At 38.4% G+C, this 27,544-nt stretch overlaps 1 protein-coding gene across 1 annotated transcript in view; it reads left to right on the forward strand.

Moving 5' to 3' along the window:
• Positions 1–8,777: 8,777 nt before the first annotated feature.
• IGF1 (insulin like growth factor 1) overlaps positions 8,778–27,544 on the forward strand; it is a 127,795-nt gene continuing 109,028 nt past the window's right edge. Inside the window, exon 1 of the mRNA XM_031939296.1 lies at positions 8,778–8,902. The gene's annotated coding sequence lies outside the window, so the exon portion shown is untranslated. The remainder of the gene's footprint in view (positions 8,903–27,544) is intronic.

The following is a 27,544-nucleotide window of genomic DNA, read 5'->3' on the forward strand; positions in this document are numbered from 1 at the left end:
TGGATTTTTTATGCATTTAAAAGCATTACCCTGAAAAGGGGCCCACTGTTAAAGAGATGTGGAATTTGAAAAAATAAAGAACCTCTGGACTAAAATAAGAGAGCCTGAATTCAAATTCCCCTTTTAGACACTACCTATGTAACTTTGAGCAAATCACTCAATTTCCTCAAGCCTCAATTTCTCTTCAAAATGAAGGGACTGATTTAAAAGATGTTCCATCTCTGGATCTAGGATCTTATATGTGATCTTTGTCTAGTCATTTTATTTCCATATGATCTGATCTATGATGTGGGATTTGGTGCCAAATGATGTAGGTGATATAGATACCAGATGAGCTAGGCACCAAAAGTTGGGGTTCGACCACATGAAGAATTCACAGTGGCCATGCTCTTTGGCAAAAGGTAAATTTATTTAGGGAAATAGGTTACAGACAAAATGAAGGGATACAATAGACACTGGGAATGTTAAATATGAAATAGAGTGGGAGAGCATATGAAAGACAAGTTCTGCAGTGAAACTCACAATTAGCTAGGTTACCTGCTAAAGGGGGATAAACTGTTCATCCAGTCCCAGCTCCGGCTTCAACTGTTGAAGACGCGAGGAGGAGAAGGAATGAAGGTGGTAACAGTCAGAAACTCATATTATTTATTCGAGGGAATGCTATATCAGGAGCTCCAATTATTAGGGGGACTAGTCAGTTCCCAAAATCTCCAATTATAATACCCAGTAGAAAGGGAGCACCCCGTGGGGTTGGGCCATGCCCTTAGCTAAATCCTGAAAGGGATAGCTCCCTAAAAGAGTTAGTTAGTGTAAAGAGAAGTGTGATTGGGAAGCATGATGGAAGCATGGGGAGGAGAGGTAAAGAGAAAGACACCACAAGGTAGAGTGCCATGGCCGACTGACCCAAAGAAGGATAGTGGCCGTGGGATGGCCCATAAGTATATTTTAAAGGAAAATTTAACCTCAAGGACATGACTGAGATTTCTGACAGGGCATGGCAAGGTGGGATGCTCTGCAGAGGATGGGTCTCAGGAGCTTGACCTAACTTCAATTTCAGACTGGACAACCTCTCCAGAGAATAGGACCATGGAGCTAAACATATCTCTATCAGTGACTTCTTCCTGATTGCCTCAGGGATCAATTTTTTTGTTCCTAATTGTCAAAAACACCATTCAGGACCTCATCACATAGTCCTCAGTTTCCTTACCTGTAAAATGAGGTGATTGGATGGTTCCCGAGGTCCTTTCTTGCTCAATTTATATAATACTAGGACTTTTTCCATTCTCACCACCAACATGCCAACAATCTCCAGGTTTATCAACTTTACCTTTATAATAAATTTCAGGTCCTCTCTCTCTTCCTATCCAAAGTTGCAAAAGTAGAGGTCAGTTCTGAGACAAAATTCAAACCCGGGATTTTTTATTCCAAAGTCAGGTGGATTTTCCAATCCACCATTCTGATAAGGATAATCAAGATAGAGAAGGGTCACTATTTCACAACAAAGCAACCAACCAAGCATTAACAAACCTTAACGAAGAACCTATTATATGCCAGAAATGTGTGTGCTGGATTTATTTCTAGAGTTTGAGGGAAATGGACATGTTTAAACTAGAAAAGATTTAGGATTGATATGGTAACTGTTTTCCAGAAGTTTATTAGCTTCACAGATCTGTAGCTGAAAGAGGCCATCTAGGCCAATATTCTTTTTCCATAAGGGGAAACTGAGGCATAGAGACACCTCAGAGTTTACCTCATCTAACCCCCTCAGTTTACAAAGAAGAAAATTGAGACCCAGAGAAATAGATCATATTAAGCTAGATCTTCCCTCAGAGGTCAATTACAGACAGCTAGGAGGATGCAGTGGATAAAGTGCCAGGTCTGTCAGGAAGACCTGAAATCAAATCCAACTAGGTTACTAGATGTATGACCTTAGGCAAACCATTTAACACTGTTTGCCTCACTTTCCTCATCTGTAAAATAAGTTGAAGAAAGAAATGGCAAACTATTTCAGTATATTTGCCAAGAAAACCCCAAATGGAGTCATGAAGAGTCACATGTAACTGAAAAAAAAGAACAACCTCTTCATTTTACAGAAGAGGAACCTATTATACTTGCTTAAAATCACATTGATGGTAACTGGAAGGGACAGAATTTGAACTCAGCTCCTCTGCTCCCAATACAATATCTTCTTTATGCCATAAGCTGTCCCCTTGAAGAGAGATTAGACTGGGTCTGTTTGTCTCCAGAGAGGAGAAATAGGACTAATAGGTGGAAGTAATAAAGAGCCATTGGGTTTAATTCACGAAAATGATCTAATGGTGAGGAATTTCATTTTCCCAAAGGAGAAGAAGCTTCCTGGGAAGGTAGCAGATTCCCTGTCATGGGAGATCTTTGAGCAAAGATGAGCTAGAGTCTTCCTTGTTAGGTACATTGTAGGGAAATTGTTCCATTGGCTACTGGAATGGACCTTCCAATATGCCATTACTCTTGCTTTCGATTAAAGTAATATAGTAGTGAGTTTCTTCTCCTCCAATCATTTCCAATTCAGTCTGATTCAGCCAGCCCAGGAGCCCGAAGCATTGGATTTAGCATGCTAGAACTCAGTATTTTAAATAAGAAAACTTGGGGACCAAGCAATTGATGTAACATATCAGATCATCAATTTAGGGATAAAAAAGGTGACCTTTAAGGTCACCTCTCATTTTACAGATGAGGAAACTGAGTCACAAGACAACTAAATGGTTTGTTCAAGATCACAAAGGTAAAAAGTGTCTGGGATAGGATTTGAATTCTGATCCCATAATTTTGTGTCTCTCCATTCACAATACCATTAGACCAGTTCGTTCATGCCAGGTGGGCTATGTCTAATTTGGGCCAGGTAACCGGATTATCTGAGTGGATTGGGGGAGGTAGAATCCCCCATCCTTTGCCATCACTACTGCCATTTCAGAACCAAACCAGCCAACACAGATCTCCCAGGTCCAGCCATGCACCAAGGGGGATTAGTTTGGGCTGTTATAGTCTCCCTCCGTCTTCCAGCTGGTATGGCACCAAGGAAGCTGGGAAACCAACAGAAGCCCCGACAGCAGCAGGCTCTGGAGCTTAGCAGCTGTGACTCACCACTGAGTGGAGGGGGGGGGGGAATGTTCCCTTTTCCTAAGGGGAAAAAAATTCCTCAAAATGAAAATCTGTGTTGATTAGCCTCTTTTGTGACATGCTTCTTCTGTGCCAAGGATAGAAAGATGAAGGGCCCCTGCGGCCCCTCCCAAGGAGTAGCCTCTGTGCCTAAGAGTGTCATGACCACTTGAAAAACTCTCATTTTGGATGAGAACATGCCTCCTGGCAGCCCCTTATCAAGGACATCGCGTCCAGCCTACAGAGGGTTTCAATTGTTGTTTGTTTCTCCCTCCTAAAAACATCCAGACACCACAATCCCTCTGATTTTTAGGGATAGCAAGACCTCTAATAAATTCAACTGGAGAAAGAATGTGGAGGGTACACATCCATGAATGGGCTTAAATTGGATCGTGAAAATGTGGGGAAATTTTAAGACCCCAAACAGATGCTGTTGGACTTGGAGACCCAATCCTGATGTCTAAGACATGGTCTGGCATAATGGAAAATCCACTGGCCTTTATGTCAAAGAGGGCCTGGGTCTGAAATCCACTTCTGATGATTATGGGCCTCAGTTTCCAAGGTTAGAATAGATAACTTTTGAAAACTCTTCCAGCTTTTTAAATTTTATGACCCAAGGAAGTGCAATCTCATATCAAAAGACACTGGTGTTTCTGATTATGTCTTTTACTAACCATAATTTCTGGTTGAATTATCAAGATATCTCAATGACTCTAGCTACAATTCTTTTTGACCACTGGTAATAGGACTGGAATACACAGGTAACATTGTGTAGTGGAGAAGTAACAAACATATGGCAAGTAGCATCTAAACTGCTGCCCTCAAATTGCTCAAGTTCAGACTGAAATGGAATTGAGAAATGTTTAACAAAATAAATAAAAAATACAACAGAACATAGATAATATTAATATGTGGTTTTCTAAGTCAATCTGTCCCACCAGGGATCCTTGTGCCAAGTTTAATGGTCATCCTTTCTATTTGAGTTTGACATCAATGGAGCAGGAAGTTAGAAATGGACCCTTAGAGCCGGGAAATCCTGGGTTCAAATCCTACCTTTGACACTTGCTGACTTAGAGACCCTGGGCAAGGCCCTTAAACTCATGGTACCCCCTAGTAGCATTTTAAAACTTACAGTGTATGTAGATATAAACTTTTGGAATTCTTCTATTTAAATGAGTTCCATGAGAGCATGGATTTTTTTTAAATCATTCTTTATATCCCTAATACTTAGTCTAATTCTTTAACACATAGTAGGCAACACAATAAATGTCTGTTGATTGAAAGGTATTGACTGATAAGCATTGATAAAGAAAGTTCCCTTACTAAAAGCTCCCTACTATGCCAATCAAAATACAAGTTCAGCTTGAGGAGGAGGTACAGGAGGAGGAAAAGGATGAGAAGGAAGAGAAAGAGAAAGTAGAAGAGGAGAAGAAGGAGAAAGAGGTGGAGGAGGAAGGTTACTGGTGGTATCCATAGAGTTTGTCATAAATCTGATGGTCATCAAGCTGGGACCCAGCATTAGAATAATGAGAGAGCAGGTTGTGTTACCTTTAGTAATTGCTGAGTACTTGGTAGGGGGGCTGGCAATGAAAGTTCCCTGAAATAAAATCTCACCTTTTTCCAATTCAAATCAATAAATATTTATTAAGGAACTACTGGGTACCAGGCATTGAGTGAAGCATTGGGAATAAAATTAGGAAAAGACAATCCCTGCCTTCAAAATTTTCAATCTAATGAGGGAAAATAACACACAGATGGAGATTGAAAAGTGAAGGGAAACCATGAGGGGAATGATGTTGTGTGAAGGAAAGCTGGGAATGTAGCGTTCCTTGGAAAGTTCAGATGCCAGCCCTCTGTAATGGAAGACTCTGAGAGGAGTTTAGTGCTCTAACCCTCCAGTGAGAGGAGAAGGTGACAAAGATATTGAGTATGGGGCAGCCAAGTAGCACAGTGGATAGAGCATTGGGCCTAGAATCAGAGACTCATCTTTCGAGCTCAAATTTGGCTCAGATACTTACTACCTTTGTGACCCTGAGCAAGTCACTTAAACCTATTTGTCTCAGATTCCTTATCTGTAAAATGAGCTGGAGAAGGAAATGGCAAACCATTCCAGTATCGTTGCCAAGAAAATCCCAAATGGCTTCTGATTCATGGAAAGTCAGACTGAAAGAATAGAAATGATTGAACAACATGAGTATCAAAACCTGAGTCAATTGAAATCAATGAGGAGATTTCAGGTGATCAGATGAACCTGAGTGGAGCATGATGTTTTTATGCAGAAATAGCCCTTGCATGCATTCTTCTAGTGATACTAGATTGCTATGAATACCAAGGATTCAGAGAATACCAAGCAAAGAACACTGTGTTTTCATAAAATACCGTGGATTCATAGAATATTAATCATGGGCTAATCCAATACAACTTTAACTCTCCAGAGAGTTAAAATCATGGGTCACCCAAAGGTGGCTGAGCTGTAATATATCATCAGTGAAGAAAAATGTAGAAGTAACAAAAGAAGAGATAAAGGACCAGGGGAAAAAAAGCTGGGATAACTGTGAGGATTACTGATAGAGTCCTGATTTCCTGAAAATGTCAAGAGATTTAGAAGAAGGTCCCCCATATGTTGGGTAGGGATAAATGGTAGACTCAGCCTCCACAGTTGCCTGATCCTGGCCCCAACTCCTGGAAAGAAGGACATCAAAAAAAGTCTCAGAAATGGAGAGAAATATATTCATTGTCATGAGCATTGATAGAACAGCCCCATTATTTAGATAAATAGAAGTAAACTAAATGAATGAAAAAGCATTATTAAAAATACCAATTATGTGTATGTAGCATTACATAATAGGATGGTGATTCCCATAGGAAGAGACAACATATACATATATAATAAGGACCAGTGGCCTTTTGGTTAAAGTAGTCACAGGGATGATAAGTCAATTCATAAGGCATTAATCATCCTGCCATTTTTAAAGCCATAGTACTGTTCCTTTCTTATTAGATCTCTTTTCTAGTGACTTTCCTCTGATGATTATGTCCAAAATTTCTTACCTATACCTTGTTTGTACACAGTTGTTTGCATATTGTCTCCCCAATTAGATTAAAGCTCCTTCAGTTAAAGACCTTTTTCCTTTCTTGGTAACCACAGTACTTAGCCAGGATCTGGCACTTGCTGTTATTGTTGAGCCATTTTTCAATCCTGTCTGACTCTTCCTGACTCCATTTGGGGATTTCTTGGTGATGATACTGGAACGTATCCTTCTCTAGCTCATTTTATTGATAAGGAAACCAAGGCAAATAGATTTAAGTGACTTTTTCAGAATACTACAGTTAGCAAATGTCTAAAGAATTCAAATCAATACTCAATAAACATTAAGAACTCAAGAAGACGTCTTCCTGATTCAAGGACTGGCCTTCAATACCACCTAAATAGATACTTAATGTTTATTGACTAACTATTGGTTTGATTACTGGGTCCAGAGTAAAAGACAAAAAGTCAGGGGGCAGGGAGGGAGGGTGTATTCCTCGGCTGCAGGGCATCTGGAGAAATGGCCAAGGCTGATGGATGAGCAGGCAGCCAGAAGGAACGTGGAGTGAAGCATGGTCTGGATGCCAGCTAGATATGAAAGACTAAGTGAGTTTGTATTCCCTAGAACATCCTGATCTTTACAACATATACTCTGAGGAGTCCAAGATCCTGGTATGAAACATTTTCTTTTGATTAATACAAAGGGAATGAGCTGTTTGGAAGAGTGTTTACTTTATAAAATGGCTGGACTCACCTTTGGCCATAAAGAAAACTTCTACAAAGCGAATGCTGTTTTTCCACAGACCAGAATAAATTCAGAACCAGCTTATGTTTATTAAGAACAAGACTTTTCTGTGTTATGGACCCCTTCAGCTATCTGGTAAAACCTATAAACTGCTTCTCAGAATGCTTTTAATTGCATAAAATAAAATGGGGGCTACTAGGTGGCACAGTGAGTAGAATACCAAGACCTGAATTCAAATCTGTCCTCCAATACTTACTAGTCGTGTGACCTTGAACAAGTCACTTAACCCTATTGCCTCAGTTTCCTCCTCTGTGAAAAGAGCTGGAGAAGGAAATGGCAAACCTCTCGAGTATCTCTACCAAGAAAACCTCATATCAGGTCATGAAGAGTCAGACACAACTTCAATGACCAAACAATATAAAATACACAAGATTAATGAGGAAATTAATTCTATATAGCTATCAAATAGTTTTTTTTCTTAATTTTACATATATTAAAAGCCCTTGCTCTTAAAAGTCTCAATCAAGGAGCAGCATGATTTATAGGAAAGAATTCTAGCTTTGGAGTAAGAGGATCTGGGTTCAAAATCAGTTCGACTCAATTCAAGAAGTATGGAAAAAGGAAATAAATGTAGATGACACAAGAAGAGAAGATTGGATCCAAAGAATGAAAGGCTTTGAGTGCCAGTCTAAAGCTATCACAGCCTTAGGTAAAAGATAAATTTTCTTCATTTTTTAGACCAGTATGTTCGATGTTAATGCTTGACTAAAAGATACATTCTTATTTTCCCCCCCATCTTTATGGAATTTTATTCCTCTAAGTCAGGGGTCCTCAAACTATGGCCTGTGGGCCAGATGCAGCAGCTGAGGATGTTTAACCCCCTCACCCAGAGCTATAAAGTTTCTTTATTTAAAGGCCCACAAAACAAAGTTTTTGTTTTTACTCTAGTCCGGCCCTCCAACAGTCTGAGGGACAGTGAACTGGCCCCCTATTTAAAAAGTTTGAGGACCCCTGCTAAGTCAATAGGTATTTATCAAGTGCCTACTATGTTCTTGACACTGTGTTGGATGCTGGAGATACAAATACAAAGAATAAAACAATCCCACATCTAGGAGATTTTCCATTCTAATGAGAGAGATAGCAAATATGTTCCTATGAACACTGAGCAGAATTTGCTCAATAGTACAAGTCCATTTAAAATAATATAATAAATAAGAGATTGGTAGATTGGTTTCTCTTAAAATGGGTAGATTACATGGGTAGTTTAGTTGTATGTTTTAACTGAATTTCAATCACAATAAGTAAATTTCAATAACACTGTACAAATGAGTTTGTGCATTATTTACCTTTCTTATTCAATGGAATGGGAATGTTCTATTACTTTGTTTTGCTTGGATCATTAAAATATTGACAACCATCAAGGGAGAGAGAGTTTAGGTAATAAAGTCTCAGTTTGATGAAAAAGTGTTGGAATCTTTACAAAGTGTTAAGACATTGGAGTTGATAGAGACAATAGTTATCTGGTTTGGCATGGTTCAGTGTGATTGATTTGATCTTAGAAAGAGATATTTTGGGCCAGAACTTGAAACAAAGTACTAAGTGGAACTGATAGAAGCAATGCTTGTGTTCATACCTTTAGAGCACTTATGTGCTCATAAGTATCTAAGTACTCAATGTAGTTCACACGTTTGGGAGAGTTCAGGGCTAGAATGAGATCTGAATTCATACCTCCCTTATGGCCAGAGAGCACTCTGGGAGATAACCCAGAATCCCTCTCCCTCCAGAAGGCGGAGTTAAACTTTGGGAGATCACATATATAGGGAGCTTTTGAAGCTTGGGCTTAGTTCTTCTTGTGGGACTGACAGGACCCTCAGCTGATTTCAGTGGAAAAGCTCAGATCCTGATTTCAGTAGAAAAGCCTCCGATCCTGATTTAAGTGGAAAAACCTGTGACCCTGATCGAGTGGAAAAGTCTCTTCAAACTCAGAAATTAGAGTGAGTACAACAAAGAAATTTTGTTAAAAGAATTAAAATAGAATTTCAGCTAAGACGGGACAGATCTTTAGAAAACAGCCTTCTGTTTCTGTACAAGGAAAATGTTTAGAGAGCATTGTTAAAGTTATGGAAAGCCAAGATTTGATTATAATTATGGAGCAGATCACTGAACTTTTACAAACTGTTAAGAACAAAAAAGAGAGAGAAAGACCTAGAGATAGACTAAAGCTTAATAGTCTTCCCAAATTATTAGAAATTCATGTCTCTGAGAAAGAAAATGGTTTAAGGAAGAAGGGTTGGAAATCTGTAGTCCTCAGTTCCACTACTAAGGACCTATGTGACTTTGGATAAATCAATTCTTTGAGCTTCAATTTCCACATTTGTAAAATGAAATAGATTGTACTGAAGGCCCACTATATATATATATATACATATAAAGATAGATAGATATAGATATATATATACATATACACACATATATAATGTATATGTGTGTGTATTTTTCTGTGTGTGATTGTATACATGATATATGTAGCAGAAAAGTATATAAATATATAGCAGTCTCTTTAAGTTGGAACCCATTCTTTCCCTGGAAGAGTATATAAGTATATATAGCAGGAGTATATATAGGATATAAGGTATGTTTGTGTGTGTGTGTGTGTTTACACATATATTATGTTTACACATAATATATGTAGCAGAAAAATATATAAATATATAAAGCAATTTCTTTAAGCTTGAACCCATTCTTTCACCGGAAGAGTAGCATAAAGAAAAGGGTGCCCACAGTTTAAGGGAGATGTGTTTCTATGTCCTCAGTTAACATACTTTTGTAAAAGTTAACAGATTTTAATGGGTTAAATGACATTGGGGTACCAATCACTGGATTAATCAATGATATAAAGGAGATATTAAGTATAACTGGTAAAAATCATTTCCAATGGAGCAGTAATGAACTGAACCAGCTACACCCAGAGAAAGAACTCTGGGAGATGACTAAAAACCATTACATTGAATTCCCAATCCCTATATTTATGCCCACCTGCATTTTTGATTTCCTTCACAAGCTAATTGTACAATATTTCAGAGTCTGATTCTTTTTGTACAGCAAAATAACGGTTTGGTCATGTATACTTATTGTGTATCTAATTTATATTTTAATATATTTAACATCTACTGGTCATCCTACCATCTGGAGGAGAGGGTGGGGGGGGGTAAGAGGTGAAAAATTGGAACAAGAGGTTTGGCAATTATTAATGTTGTAAAGTTACCCATGCATATAACCTGTAAATAAATGGCTATTAAATAAAAATTTAAAAAAAAAGTATAACTGGTAATATTGGGGAGAATACAATAGAGTAGGGACACAAGCCAGGGGCATTAAAAAGACAACCTAATCTCTCAGAGACCCCTAGAATTTTGAAGGGTTTCTGATTCAACAATAAAAATGGGAATTAGTATAAAGATTTCCAGGATCTGTACCTAGCTGCTGCCCACTGGAGAGTCAGTCAAGGAACATGGAGTTTGGGTTAAAGATGCCCAGAATTTATATGGGTTATACTTTCTTCCTTTCTTGCAACCTTCCTTTTTCCTTTTGTCCATTATTTTCCTTTTTATAATGCATGTAGTTTTCTCGTTTGCTGAATCTTTACATCCAAATTCTCAGCTGCAACTGTGTGAGTTATATTCACAATTCCAAAGGTATCTGGTTTCAGGTGTAGCTACGTCCCATTCCTGAAATCAGATTTAGGCCCAGAGAGACCCCACATCTCTCCTCTTAGTGAATGATTGCTAAGGGGTAAACATCTGGAATTTATAGGAATGAAGAAGCCTTCTTTAAATAATTCCTGCTACATCAAGGCCCCATTGCATTCTTCCAGGACTGTAAAACATGGGAATGTGGTTATATCACATCTTTCAGCTGGTTTCTATAATAGGTGATTTTTGTCCTGAGATTTCTTTAGGTAATAAAGTCAGTAATTACCCCTTTTCTGAGGGGTGTTCCTGAGCCCAATGCACCTAGGGCAGACCACCTTTGGCTTTTGCTACCCATTCACTGAAACTATTTTCCTGTGAGTTAAGTAAATCCTTCCATCATGCAACAGCTTTACACTTTCAGGAAGAATAAAACACTCTACATGCTTCTGAGTGCACAAGGTCTCTGTGTGACTCCCAGAGACCAACCAAATGGACAAGTCTACACAAGGATCTCCCACTCACATAATGACTTTCATGTGGAAGGAAATTATAGTGTGGGACTCTTAGAATGAGGTGAATCCAGACCTGGTTTTAGCATTAGGGAGAATGGAGCCCCAGTTCCAGCAAGCTAGCTTTGAAATCTGTCACAGGGTAAAAATGAAGCATTTGTGTCTGGGTATGTGTATATATGTATGTATGTGTAAATATTTTTGCATACATTATTTATATGTATGTATGTGTATATATTTGTGTGTATATGCATATGTGCGTACATATTTATTTATGGATGTGTAACTATTTTGCATATATTATATATGTGTGTATATACATGTGTATAAACATATTTATGGATCTGCAAGTATGTGTACATGTTATTTACATGTGTGTGCATATGTATGTGCATATTTATATATGGCTATGTAAATTTATGTTCACACATTATGTGTGTAAGGCATATATATTTGTGTGTGTGTATATGTACATGTGTATGTATGTATGCATGTGTGTGTACATTGTTAAGATTCCACCAAAGTTATCAGTACCGGGCTGTGGAGAGCAGCTACTGAAAATATCTCATCAAACATTCTACAAGTTCCCTTTGTCCTTTGATAATCCACTCCTCTGTCCCCTGAGAGTCCTCCTTGGTTTAGGGGCAAGAGACCTACATCTCAAATCCAGAATTTGTAATTTATTACTTATGTGAAAAAAATTATTATTTTCTGCATCTCGGTTTCTTAGTTTGGAGGGGAAAAAAGTGGTGAAGAAAGGAGAGGACTGGGCTAGCTCTTCCCAACACTGATGCTACTTACTTTGAGGACCTTGGGCAAAAAAATCACTTCCATTCTTTCTCCCATTAGAATGTAAGTTCCTTTAGGAGAGAAACAGTTTTTTTCCTTCCTTTATATCCTTCACTTAGCACAGTGTCTGGCACATCAGTACTTGTTGACGACCTAATTTAACCTCCCCAAATCTCAGTTTCTCCATCTGTAAAGTAAGAGTTAAATGACTGAGTTATAAAAAAATTTTTAAAGATCAATTTAAGGTATTATATTTAAAAGAAACTATCTCCACCAAATGAGAAGACAGAAGGCAATTCAATTAAAACCCTTCAAAGGATGGGGCAGAAAAATTAAGAAATTTGTTGTATTTTCCGGGGAGTAGGGGGGGGGGAATCTCAGGACTCAACAATTTATGAGGCTTTTTCTAGCTCTCAGAACCTCAGTTTCCTAATAGAAATTCCTTTTTAGCTCAAAATCCTGTAATCCTATGAGCCTTCATTCCCTGTGACCATTGAAAGTTGATTTGTTAAGGTCTAGTATTGAGTTTAAGCTTCCCTTGCCTGATTGAGTCTCCCTTTTGGAACAGCACCTAGCCGAGAGTCTGTGTTTTGTAAACATTTTATCAAGTCAAATTCCGAGGAGTGAGTAGCTTAGAAAAGTCCAATGCTACATGAGTTGACCCAGATATTCTCTCAGGAGAAAGCAGTCTCCCCCAGTTTCTGGCTGTGGGTTTTTTTTCCAACATATCCTATAGGATAATGCAACTGACTCTGAAGACTCTCCCCCTTGAGAGCCATGGAATATGTTTAACAAGCCTGGCGCCTTGTTGTGGAGGTTGCCAATCCAGGATGTGGTCTTTCTACCTGGATGGGAACCCAAGCTGGGGAGAAGCGTGCCAGGGGCGTTGGCAGATATCTACCTCGAATGGGGTCCAAATCTGAAGTCACCATTTTCCTTGCAAAGAATACAGAGAGGAGAAGCCAGGGAACAATTGATGAAAGGACCTAGGAAGCCAGTTCAGCTAGTCATCACTAGCCAAAAAAAGAAAGGAGAAGGAAAAAAAATCAAGGAACAGCCAAGAGAAAGAAGCCAAAGAAATAGCCGACAAGGGGAGAAGTTGGTCATGCTGCTTTGAAATTAATCCATCAAATATCTATTAATCACCTACTGTGTACAATCACACTGGGGATAGGAAATATAAAAACTAGCGAAACAAACCCTGTTGTCCAAAAATAAAAAGGTGTGGACACCTTAAACTTATGGGAGGATCAATGAAAATCAAGGTGTATGTCATATTTTTATCCAAGGAACTATTGTTTTAACAGGTATTATTATAAGTGACTATTGAAGCAACTTAAAGAGCTTTTGTTAGAATGGGTCAGGCTAGGGAGTAAGCAGGGTTGAAGAACTATTATAACCCAAGAACCAGGCTCTAGACAGGTTGCTCTGTCTACAAAGGCAACTATTAGTTCTTGCTGAAATGAGAAGACAAGTTTACCCATATAAGATCATTTTATTTTAATTTCCAGATCCTCTGGGATTTTTTTTTTGTTTTTTGATTTGGATTACTTTTTTTTTCTTTTTTTAGTGTGTTTTTGTTTTGTGAGAGGGAGCATGATGCAGTATGTAGAAAATAATCTTGAAGCCAAGAATACCTAAGTTTTTTATATAGAAAGTAAATAACTATCTTATTTGCCCCTGGCACTTTTCTAAGGGAGAAAGCTACAATATTCACAACAGAACTGGAAACAAAGTAGACACACATCAAACTGAGAAGAGCTAAACATCATTGTACATTAATGGAATATTATTTCACTATAAAAATGATAAATATTTTTTAAAAGAAATGATAAATATGAGGAATTCCAAGAAACCCCAATTAACTGAACCGAAGTAACAAAAAGCAGAGAAATGACATACACAATGACTATAACAATGTAAAGGACAAAACAATAAAACCAAATTGATTGATTGTTTATATAATAATCACCTTTGACCCTGTAGAAGAAAGCATAAAAGGTACCCTCTATTCATCAGAGAAGTAGAACTTGGGTGTGGAATATGGTAGATGCCATCAGATTTAGTTAGTGAGTTCATCTAGATTGCTTACCTGATTTTTTTTAAGGTGTAGATAGCGAAAGTTGGCTTTTTTTGTTACTTATGAAGACTAATTGAGTGTGGAGTGGTGGGTAACAAATTACACAAATTAAATGTGTGACTTTTTGTGATAGAACTTGAAACAAAATAGATGCTGACCAAGTGGAGAATGGCTAAATATATTGGAGTACCTGAAATAATGGAATATTACTATAAGAAATGTCATATACAAAAAATCAATAGTAGTTGACCTGATGCAAACGGAGGCAGAGACAGAAAAATGATATATACAATGAATGCAATAATGGAAGTGAAAAGAACAGTGACCATAAAATAATCTAAAATGAATATTGCAAAATTATAAAGATTTGGGGTCAGTTTTGACACCTTTGACATTTCTCCCCACTTCTTTCCTTACATTACATTTGATGTCAGATTTTTTTCAATCTATTGTTGATTTTGCTGAATTACATTTTCTTGTCTTCCTCTTCCTTTTCTTATTTTTTTCTTCTTAAAAAAATGTTCTTTGCTACAAGAACTGGTTCTTTGGGACAGGAAGGGTTAGAAGAGACATATAGGTGATGCAAAAAATTTAATGAAATAATTATTAACTAAATACAATTAAATTAATTTTAATAAGATAAGAAGTTATTAAAATATTCTAGAAAATGGAGAAAGGCATGAATAAATTTTAAAAATGTGTTACCTCCTTAGTCTTTAGTGCTGTATCCTTCATGAAATTAGATTTCCTCTATTTTGCATTTCCTTATCTATGTACAGATTATATCTGCCTAAAGAATTTATTTTCCCTTTTTGGCATAAACAGAGTCAAGGAGTATAGGAAAGAGGAATATTTCAGAATCTGAAGAGTTTGCAGTGATTGGTCAACAATCCTTTGAAAATTTGAAAGTTTTATAGAAAAGGTAGTTCTTGTTACTAACCGTATAATAGTACTTTCCCCAAGTCCACGGCAGGGAGATTGTAAACAGCATGGCTGAATCAGCCTCAAGGTCAGTGAGACCTGGAGTTGAAATCCTGACACATATTAGCTGTGTTTATCCAAATCACTTAAACTTTTAGGTTTCCCCCCCCCCCATACAATTCTTTAAATCTACAAGTTCGCAAAGAGGTATTAATCTGCCTTTTCTATCTTCAATGAAGTCCAAGTAAATCCCTAAGACTCTTAAATTACAGAGCTATTATAGAATCATGGAAATAGTGGTAGATTATCCTTTAGGTCATCCAGCCCATCGCTCTTATTTATAGAAGGGAAACTGAGTTCCAAAGAATTTAAGCAGATTTCCTTCACAAAGGAAGTTAGCAGGTACCTTGTTACTCCTGGGTATATTTTATCGTTACTTTTCTGGAACCAAGAATAGTCGCTGAATTTAACCTATTAAAATCTGCTAAGGAGATTAAATGACATCATGGATATGGAAAGTTCTTTGAAAAGCATAAAGCCACCAGAGAGGCAGCCAAGAAATGTAATTATGGAGAAGGCGAGGCAGAGTTCATGGAGCAGGGAGGAAAGAGTTGGGCAGAGTAAAGGGGGCAAGGAAGAAGAGGAAAAGGGGGGAGTGGGGAGTCAGCTCTAAGGCAGGTCCAGGCAGGGGTCAGGTGCCTTAGCCTCCTGGACAGGGACACTGGATGACGGAGGATTCACTAAGGGACATCCCTTGGTTATGCGCCTTTTCATTGGCTTTCAAAGTAGCCTATAGTCAAAGTGATTTTCTTTAAGAATAAATCAGACCTGGACGTGGCTCTCTTCAACAATGAGATGATTCAAATCAGTTCCAATTGTTCAGGGATGAAGAGAGCCATCTACACCCAGAAAGAGGGCCATGGGAGCTAAGTGTGGAGCATAATATAGCATTCTCAATCTTTCTGTTGTTTTTGCTTGCATTTTGATTTCTTTCCCAGCTTTTTTTTCCCCCTTCTTGATCTGATTTTTCTTGTGCAGCAAGATAACTGTATAAATATGTATACATATATTGGATATAACATATATTTTAACATATCAAACATGTATTGGACTACCTGTTATCTAGGGGAGGGAGTGGAAGGAAGGAGGGGAAAAGGTGGAACAGAAGATTTTGCAAGGGTCAATGTTGAAAACTTACCCATGCATATATATTATAAATAAAAAGCCTTATTTAAAAAAAAAGTATTTAAAGAAATAACTTTTCCTATAGGAACTGCTTTGGCTACATCTCATAAAATTTAGTGAGTTGCCTCACTGTTGTCATTCTTTGTAATGAAATCATTGTTTGGTTCTATGATTTGTCCTTTGAGCCACTTATTCTTTAGCATTAGATTTTTTGGTTTACAATAATTTTTAATCTTTTTCCATTGCCCTTCTTTGTTCAATGTCATTTTATTGTGTCATGGATCAAAAACAATATATTTAATATTTCTGCTTTCATACAACTGATTTTGAAGTTTTAATGCCCCTATTTCATGGTCTATTTTTATGGGGGTGCCATATGATGCCAAGAAAGGTGTATATTCCTTATTGTTCTTTAAGAAAAAATCAACAGGATGATTTCAGAGAGGCCTCCCAGAGAGGCCAGAGAGAAAGACACTGAATGTGAACCACAACATAGTATTTTCACTGTTTTTATTGTTGTTTGCTTGCATTTTGATTTTTTTTTCTCATTTCTTTTCCTTTTTGATCTGATTTTTCTTGTGCAGCATGATATTTGTGGAAATATGTAGAGAGGAACTGCATGTGTTCAATATATATTGATTGGACTACTTTCCATCTAATGAAGGGGGTAAGGGAAAAGGAGGGGGAAAAATTAGAACACAAAGTTTATAAGGGTGAATGTTGAAAATTATTCATGTATATATTTTGGAAATAAAACACTTTATTTTTTTTTTAAAACGAATAAATCAGACCACATCTCTCTTCTATTCAATTCACTAAGCTAGCTTCCTATCACTTCTGGAATAAATTATAAATTAGCTTTTAAATCTTTTGACTAATATATATTTGCATGTGTGTATATATATATACATACATATATGCATATATGTCCACCTATAAAAACCATATGTGCCCCCTACATGTACACCAATATAAACATGCAAATAAATATACACAATCATACATGTCCACATATATACATATACCTATATGGACATATACATATGAATATATACATACTCACATTGTTATATATATGCAAACATAGGTTGTTTGTACTTCTGCATCACAAAATCCCAAAAATTTAGCCTAAGCATTCCTTTCTTCATGAAGACTTCCCTACTGCCCCTTCGCCCCTTCTTCCCAGAGAGAGAGAGAGACAGAGAGAGACAGAGACAGGGAGAGAGACAATGACAAAGAGAGAGACAGAAAGACAGAGGTAGAGGAGATAGAGAAATAGAGACAGACACACAGAGAGAGAAACAGAGAGACAGAGAGAGAGAGAGTAACAGAGAGAAAGACAGACAGGGAGAGACAGAGACAGAGATACTTAACAAATAAAGCTGGCAGGATTCATTATGGCATAGTATGCTGAACTCAGAATCAGAAGACTTGAGTTCCAATTTTGCCTTTAGACACTTAATAGCTCTGTGACCCTGGGCATGTTATTTCTCTCTCTGCCTCAGTTTTTTTTTTTTTACCTGTAAAATATGGGCAATAATAGCTCCTACCTCCTGAGATGGTTGTGTGGATCAAGTAAAATAACATGAAAAGTGGTTCACAAACCTTAGAGTACCATGTAAAGGATGGCTTGGAACTGGATTTTATTATCTAGTAGATACAGAACCATTGCCTCCTCAATCTTTGCTATTTCTATGTGTTTCTGTTCTCTAGACCTGTGATTTTGTACGTAGAGAGAGCTCCAGGTGAGGAAATGCTTGCAGCCAATGCAGATATGTAACTTAGCACCTTACAAACTTATCCAACTGAGAAGTCAGAGCTTTACTCAGGGTAATTCAGCAATACATCAATAAATATTTATTAAACACCTGCTATGTGCCAAGTGCTGTTTAAGCACCAGGGATACAAATATAAATAAAAACAAAGACAATCCCTGCCCTCAAAAAGCTTACAAGATAATGGAGGAAGACAAGGCCCAAAAGGAACCTGAAAAAAGTAGGGTATGAAGTATAATAAAGGAAGGGGAATGGCAGTATCCTTCAGACCACTATACCGTGCTGTCTTTTTGTTGCTAGTATTATTAGAAATAATAATTCAAACGTTATAATTACTGTTACCATGTTTTTCTAGTTCCATGTCTGATTTCCTCAATTAGATTATAAGTTCCTTAAGCATAGAGGATGTGTCTTATTATACTTTGTAAGCAATGCTCTAAATCTAAGATCCTATAATTTTGAGCAAATCATTTTATTCTCCCTGAGCCTTAGTTTCCCTTTCCCTCAAATAAGGGGGTTGAACATGAAAGTCTCTGAATCCTTGTGTCTGTGTCTGTCTCTGTGTCTCTCTGTCTCTGTATGTCTCTGTGTCTCTCTGTCTCTGTATGTCTCTGTGTCTCTCTGTCTCTATCTCTCTTTTTGTTTCTCTGTCTCTGTCTCTGTTTCTCTCTGTGTCCCTGTCTCTGTATTCTGTTTATCTTTCTGTCTCTCTCTCTGTTTCTCTGTCTCTCTCTTTATTTCTCTGTCTCTCACTGTGTGTCATTGTCTCTCTATCTCTGTCTCTGTCTCTGTGTCTCTCTCCTTCTCTTTCTCTGTCTCTGTATTCTGTTTCTCTGTTTGTCTTTCCTCTCTCTCTCCCTCTCTCTCTCTCTCTCTCTCTCTCTCTCTCTCTCTCTCTCTCTCACACACACACACACACACACACACACACCCATGAGAATTTTATACAGACAACTTTGAAGTAAGAATAAATAAGCTTTGGTGGAAATACTTTTGTTTCCTCCTCACTTCAATCACCCAAAGATTTACAGAGCTCCTCTCTCAGCCTTTCCTGACCTCCCCCTCCCTGACCCCACTGCTCACCCAAATTACTTGGTGTATATTTAGCACTAGTTCTGGGGTCAGAGAATGTAGGTTCAAATCCCACCCAAAACACTACTTTTGTGATCTGGAACAAATCAAGTAACTTACCTGGGCTTTAGCCTCCTCATCTGTAAAATGAGATGATGGAATCATAAACTTACAACTGAAAAAAACCTTTAGAGACTCTCTTAGCTGAACCTCCTCATTTTACAGATAGGGAAACTGAGGGAGATTCAGTGAATTGCCCAAGGTCACAAGTGCCTGACATAGGATTCAAATTCAATTTTGCTAACTCTTTGTCTCTCACTAGCGCCACTGAGCCACCCAACTGCCTAGAGATTGGAGTGGAACCTCAGGGATTCTTTCAAACTCAAATTTATGATGCCGTGGATGACATACATGATCAATCAGTCAATAAGCAGTCAACAAGAACTATTTTTGGTTGTTCAGCCTTTTTTCAGTCGGGTTCGACTCTTTGTAACGGCATTTGGAATTTTCTTGGAAAAGACTACAATGGTTTGTTATTTTCTTCTCCAGCTCATTTTATAGATATAACTGAGGCAAACAAGGTTAAGTGACTTGCCCAGGGTCACAACAGATAGTAAGTATCTGATGCTGAATTTGAACAATCTTCTTGACTCCAGGCCCAGCACTCTATCCACTGAATCACAAAGCTGCCCTCAACTTCACTTAAAAAGCACATTCCTTGTCATTACCATGGCATAGTAGACAGGGCAATTAGCCTCTCTGACGTTCAGTTCCATCATCTATAAAATGAGAGGGATGGACTAGATGGCGCCTGGGATCACTTCTAGCTAGAGATCAAAACTACCTACTCCTTGCTGGTAAAATAGGACTACAAAGAGCAAAATGCAAAACATAACATAGATTTGAAACATGAACTCCTAAAAATGATGGCTTAGTCTATATCAAGGAAGAACACTTAACCAATACACAAATTATATTTATATGTATTTATACTTATATGTGTGTATTATAATTTATAATATACATATATCTATTTATATTCATAAATTTATTCTATCTAATACATGCAATATATGTGTTATCATGTATAACGTATACATTTTATTTATATTTAGAAATTTATTGTATCCATTGTACATGTGATATATTACACACGTATTGCTATCATATGTAATATATATTTTGCATTTATATTTATAAATGTACATATCATACATATACTCATATTTTATTTGTTTCTATTTACACATTTATATATCATACATCCAATATATAATATATTATACATATATTTCATTTATATTTCCATTTGTACATTTATTTTCTATATCATATTAACATATTGTGTCCATAATACATTATATGATATGTTATAAATATTTATACAATCAAATACAAATCTATTTATACATTTCGCTCTGAAATTAAATTTGGAGGTAGGAACTTTCAATCTCTTCTTCCAAGGTGTTAAGTTTCTATCCATATAAGAACCCTGCCTTTGAGTCCAGAAATTAGAAGTTCTGGCTTTGTTGCTTACTGACCAGGTCAGCAATGAGCAGATTAATTGACTTTTCTGTGCCTCAGTTTCTTCATCTACAAACTGGGAATAATGAAAAGAAAGTGATGTAGGGGATGAAGCATTGGACCTGGATTCAGTTCAAATCCCATTTCCAATACTTGCGAGCTATATGATCCTAAGTAGCTCATGTAATCCTTTTTGTTTCATTCTCATCGTTTGTAAAAATAAGGGGATTAAATTTTATAGCTTCTATGCTTTTTCTTCCGCTTCTAAATTTATGGTGCTATCATTATAAATCAGGGATTATTAACTTTTTTATGCCAGAGATTCATCTGGAAGTCAGTCAGATGATGCCTGTGAATTTCATTTCAGAATAATGTTTTTAAATGCATAAAATAAAATATATAGGATTACAAATGAAACCGATTACATGGAAATAAATATGAATTTCCCTCCATCTAAGTTAATAGACCCTTTAAAATCTACCCATGGAACAATATACTAATATAAGGTGTTATTGTAATTACTATTTTTCCCAATGGCCAGTAATGAACATTACCAAGTTAAACTTTGATTTTGTTTTGTTTTAAATGATGCCCAACAGAAGCTAAAATCCCTTGGAAAGTTAGGGGAATGAAGAGGTATTTTTTGAGCCACACACTAGAGGGCACCCACATTTTTCCATTCCTCTAGAAGGAGTCCATAAATAGGAACAGCTGTGAATCTCAGAGGAGGTGCCTTCATTCCATCATGTCCATTTAAATTGGGCCAGTGGAGAGGACCCATTAGGTTCCCGCCATTGGCTTCCTTCCTTTGCCCAACCAGCCCTTTCCGTCCCCATGGTTTCTCCTGCCCTCTTCCATCAACATTCCATCTGCTCTCAGTGCAGCATACTGGGTCACAAACTCAGGAAGGCTTTCATCCCTACATGTGTTCAGAAAGCATCTTTTTTTTTTGTTCTTTTGGCATTTCAGGAACCATCAATATCCAAGTAGAGGAATGGAAGAAAAACTCTAATTGCTTTAAGGGAAGGGCCTTGTCATCTCTATTCTGTCTTTGCTAGAAGTGGGGAGAAATAATATTTTGACTTCAATCAACAATTCTATTGCCTTAACCATTATTTTCTTCATCGTCCTCCTGGGTTTGTTCATCCCGATTCATCTTACTTAGTGCTATCAGATTCAGCTTGGTAGTCAGAGTCTTGGTCTCGTTACTCCCTTGTTCAAATACTTTCTATTGCTCCCTCTGTCCTATTGGAAGAAAGTCCAAACTCCTCAGACTATAAAATATTCAAAGTCCTCTGGAGTCTGAAACCAATCAGTCTTTATGTTTAGTACTCCCCTTTCTGTTCTTTATACTGTTGGAAAATTAGGGAGTATGGATAATAGGCAGAGCTAGATTGGGAATCAGGAACACCTAAATTCAAATCCCACCTTAGATATATACAAATCCCAATATGGATATAGATAGATAGATAGATAGATGACTCTATGCAAATCACTAAACCCTTTTCTAGTTCTCAGGTTCCTCATCTGTAAAGTGAAGAAGGAAGGGGGCCATGATGGTCCTTTTCAGGTCAGGACCAATGCCATGATGTTTCCATGTTCCTTAATGCAGTATTTGCATTCATGCATCTATTTGCAACTTGCAGAAATGCTCATGGCTTCCCTATGCTTGCAATATCTTTTTCTCCACCTTACTCATCATGTTTGGATGTTCAGTTAGAATCCTGTCTCTTCCATAAAGATTAGACAAGATGAAAAGGATTCAGAACAGACCCGCTAGGATGCTGAATCCATAGGATATAAGAATCCCTTGGAGAAGTTGGAGATGTTTAGTCTGGAGAAGAGGAGAGAAGAAGGGAGGAAGGAAGAAACAGAAAAGGAGTGGGGGAGAGGGAGAGAGGAAGAAAGACAGACAAACAGAGAGACAGATTTGGAGACATAAAGACACAGAGATAGAGTTAGATAAAGAATGGGACAGGATGGAGGTGGGAGCTAATGCAAATGTCAGGTTGGTCCAAGTATTCTAAGGGCTCCCATGTAGAATAAGAATTATTTTTGCTATTCTTAAGTCTAGAGCACAGAACCAGGAACAATGAGTGGAAGGTCTAGAAAGACAGAATTAGGCATTGTATAAGTTGGAAGGTACAATATCTGAAAACAGAACAGAGCACCTTAGGTAGCGTTGTCTAGAGTACTTCCAGAAAAGATGATTATCCTTTAACTTTGTTGTAAAAGGAGTTACTCTTCAAGTATGGGTTTGACTGTGTCTCGGTTTCTTCATCCATAAAATAGTTATTGTTATGGTTGTTTATAAAACTAGATTCCTCTTTATGGTCCTGAGCCTATAGATATCCCAGAAGCATAGAATTAGAACTGGAAGAGACCATCAAGATCATCTATTACGACTCATTCATTTCATACATGACTGAATCAGGACCCCCCCCAAAAAAAAATTGAATGGCTTGACCAAAATCCCACATGCTGAGAGGATTCTGGGATTATAGCTCTGGAGCTAGAGGGGACCACAAAAGTCCTTGAATCCACCCTCCTCACTTCCTAGATGAGAAAACTGAAACCCCAAAAGTGATTGAATTGTCCAAAATTTTATATCCTGAGAAGACAGCTTGGAACTTAGCAGCCTTCTTCCTCTTTGCATTAACCTGAAGCAGCCTGCATTTTAAAGAGCAAACAATCCTCTTCTTTTTAGAATGGTGTCAGAAGTCTTCTGAGGTTGCAGCCTTATGCCAATACACCAGGCAAGAAAAAAGTCTTTGGGGAAGAGTTATTTATATCCTTCAGGCATTACAAATTCAAAAGGTGAAAACAGGAGTTGGATGATCTCACCATGAGCGCATCCTTTACAGCTATCTATTTTGGTGGTGCACAATTCCCCAATCTCACTGGGGAACTTTGCCAGACACTAAGCCCTGTAATCATCTGGGAATTGGAAATGACCCCTTAGACTCGGATTCAACGGGGCTGGGGGACCTGAATTGAGACTTGTATCCACCTTGGAACCTCCAGTTTTTAAAGGTAAACCTTTAACGTTACGGGTGGTGATATCGTACTTGAGTTATTATTTTCCCCTGGAGTGCGTCACCATGAAAGTATCCAAATGTTGACTAGTTATCAGATGACACATTTATCGCTTATGGGTTTTTTTTTTAATTTTTTCTTCTTGGAATTCACCAGGAAAAAAAATGGATCTCATTTTCCAGTAGTTAATACACTGTGACATATTCATATCACCCTATGCAGAAATGTGGACCAGTTTCCAAACTGAACTATACAATAATCACTACAGGAAATTGCTTTCCCTATTGGAAACTGATCTCCGGCATCTGAATGTTTCCACCGGCAAAGCTGATGACAATTAGGGCTTGCTGTAATTTTGGTTTGACTTGATTCGAGGGGGCATAAATTAAAAGCCAATTATCCCTTGAGGTAATTGAGTCTATGAAATAGAGGGGCTTCTTGAGCTGATGTGTCAGGACCCAAGGAGGCCAGGACTTTGATCAAATAAGTGGGGCCTTCTGTCTTCCCAAGCAACATTTCTTATTAAATCGGTGAGGTAAGGTGATATGCGCACTGTGAATTCGGGAGAGATCACAGCCGACTTGGTTACAGGCCTTCAAATAAGCTTCTGAGCTCTTTCAAACATCTTGGAAAGATTAAAATATGTGGAAATCACAATGGGGAATAGAGGGCAGGCTGGATACTCTGTAAGGGAGCAAGCAATACGCCGTGGACGGAGGCTCCACTTTGCCCCCCGTCCAGACGTGGAACACGAGATCGGATTTTTAGAGCTGGAAGCAATCTCAGTGATCATCTGGCCCAAGAAGCCCATTTTTGCAGATGAGGAAACCAAGGCCCAGACTGATTAAGCAGTTACCTAAGAGTGGTCCATAGCAGAGCAGAGATTTGAATCCAGGTTCTCAAACTCCCACTGTGGCAGCTTTTGCTTCCCATTTAAGAGCTAGGCTCAATTAGATATTGAAATGATTGACTAGAGAGATACCATACTAAGTTCTTTGACTTTGTGTAAATATTTTGTGTAAATATTTTGCCAAAAGACAGGGGAGGGGGATCCAGAGAGAGTGAGCTATTTCTGAAAAAAAAAAAAAAATCAATTGAGTTTCAAAGGAGGAAACATTGGAACCAAAGAGAAACATCCTGTTTTTAATAGCTGAGTGACTTGGCCAGGGTCATACGGTTAGTAAGTGTCTAAGGATGGATTTGAACTCTAGAAGATGCGTCTTCCTTGACTCCATGGTGCTCTACACACTATTGCATCTGGCTGCTCAACGCGTAGGATTAGACATGGCCAAAGAATCATGGGTCAAGAGCAGGGAGGGATCCCAGAGGTCATCTAAGCTACTCTTGTTTTACCGCTGAGAAAACTGAGACAGAGAGAGTAAACTGATTTTCCTAACGTGATACAGTGGAAGGGGGAATGGGTGACAGAAGTGGCATTTGAACCCAAGTCCCCTCTATGATACCAATAGTATTGTTCTGCACATGTAACAAGATAGATGTGCTTGCTCTGTGATTTTGAAAAGTCTTTTTCAGTTTTTCATGCACTTTAGTATCACTAGACCTGGAGTTAAAACACATTTGGAGTTCTAATCCTATCTCTGATTCTTACAAGCTCAAGCAAATTATTTAAACTCTCTGAGCTTCACTTTTCCCATTCCTGTTGTTGTTGGTATTATCGTTGATATTGGTTTTGTTGTTGTTGTTGTTGTTGTTGTTGTTGTTGTTGTTGTTGTTGTGTCTTGTTCCAGTCTATTTGACCTTAGGAAGAAGGTTTTCTTGGCAAAGATATGGGAGTGGTTTCCCATTTCCTTCTCTAGTGTGCCCCCATTTTAAAGATGAGAAATTGAGGCAAGTAGAGGTTAAGTGACTTGCCCAGGGTCACATAGCTAGCATGCATTGGGGTAAGACTCAAACTCAGATCTTCTTATCCATTAGACAACATTGTCTCTCCAGCAATTGCTAACACCCTATAAAATGTAAAATAAGAAAAGCTTCTCTGTTCTAAACAGCCTTAAAGATTTCAAAACACTTTCTCAATTACAAGCCTGTGCAGAAGAAAATGGGAGAATTCACATGCCCATTGGACAGACAGACAAGCTGAGTCTCAGAGACATAAAGTGGTCTGCCCTTACTCCCATGGCCAGGATGTGTCAGAAGTGATAACTCTTAACCCCAATCTGGTGTGTTCCTCCACAATGTACACTGATGGAATTAGACCCTCACCTTTCACAACAGGAGTCTCTATGGAAAGTTGTACATAAAATGAATTTTGTAAATAAAAATTGCATACTAAATGCATTATTGAAGAAGCTAGGCAGTGCAGTGGGTAGAGTGTCATGCTTGGAGTCAGGAACATTTGAGTTCAAAAATGGCCTCAGCTACTAGCTTGTGTGACCCTGGGCAAGTCACTTAACTGTCTGCCTCAGTTTCCTCAACTGAAAAATGAGCTGGAGAAGGAAATGGCCCTTATCTCTGCCAAGAAAACCCCAAATGGGGTCACAGAGAGCAAGACACAATTGAAATAATTCAAAAATAACAATAACCCTGAATTCAGAGACAGCGTACTTTCCATTCTACATAGTGCCTCTTGTTAGGAAAATGGACCATGACAGGATTGTCCTATTTGATGGGAGCTAATGGAACATGGGAGAATGATTGCTCCTCTCTTTCCATCCAGAATCACATTGTCACACAGGATTACAGATTTCAATCTGCAAGAGACTTAAAGACTTTCAAGTTCACACACACACACACACACACACACACATTTTTCAGATTAGGAAACTGAGGTCCAGAAGAGGGCAAAGGCTTATCCAATGTGCCACCTATCACAAGTAGCAGAGCTGGGATTTGAACTCAGATTCTCTGTCTCCCCAGCCAGGCAGGATTCTTTTCCTGTACTAGACGGGAACCCATGGGGAAATTTGGAGAGGTCCGGTTTAGGACTGCTGGAGGAATAATCCCCAGCTTTAAAAGTCTTAGATTTCAAAAGGTGATAATTGCTATGGGGTCCATAACCACTCAGAAAGCATGAATCAACCCATTTTTCAAAACCTGCTGAGCTTCCCTTGGATGAAAGGTCCCTAAGCCAAAAATAAAGCCCACCTCTGGAACGGAGCACCACTCCGCAAGAGAGCCCGGAAGGCCAAAGCAGCCCCCCACTCGGCATAAGGTGATAACTTCAAACTCCAGCCCATTTAAGGGTCCCTAGAAATCAATCAGCCCTTATTCGACCAACTCCTAGGGAAGGCTTCAAGTTATTCCCTTGATTTTTCCCACCTTGTTCCATAATCCCCCCGCTTTTATCTCCCCCGTCTCTAAGGAGCCGGACAAATCGTGTCTATAAAATATCACAACCCGATTCTCAATGGCCAAGAGTGGAGATGCAAAGTATATATTATAAATAGAAAAAACAGCTGGCTTTGGAGCACACCGCAAAACCACTAGCACAGTGGAGGGATTTGCATGACATCATAACCCTGGAGAGGGTATTACTGGCCAGCTGGTGTTATTTCAGAATCTACACAAATTGGAGGGGGCAAAAAAAAAAAAATCCCCAAAGAGGGTCAAGGTAGGCAAGAGGGAAGAAGAAGGGGGGGGGGGGGAAAGAACGAGCTCTCAGCTCTCAGCTGCCCTCCCCGGGAGTAGTCAGGCAGTCTACTAATTAGAGGAAGGAAGGAAAGAAGGGAAATTTCTTTTTTTTTTTTTTTCTTTCTTTCATTTTTCTTTGTGACTGGCTGTCCAGCCCAGCACCAGGATACCGGGCAAAGAGCATGAGACAGTGACCTAAAGTAGGCCGATTGCATCTCTGCATTCCCCTTATGTAGGTTCTAGGAAATGAGATCATTCCCCCTCACGTGGCTGCTGGGAGCTCACCGAGGTATTTGCTCCCGTGTGTTACAAGTGAGGGTTCACCGGGGAGCAGCAGCTTCTGGAGAGCCAGCTTGTGCTCCCCCTCTCTGGTGATTTTATGGTTAAACCTGGAAGGTTGGCTGTCTGGAGAGGAGCTCTTCTCTCCGCTGAGAGACAAAGGCACCCCGTTTCTCTCTCTCTC

This window comes from Sarcophilus harrisii, chromosome 5, assembly GCF_902635505.1.
Source record: "Sarcophilus harrisii chromosome 5, mSarHar1.11, whole genome shotgun sequence".
Classification (NCBI taxonomy): Eukaryota; Metazoa; Chordata; class Mammalia; order Dasyuromorphia; family Dasyuridae; genus Sarcophilus; species Sarcophilus harrisii.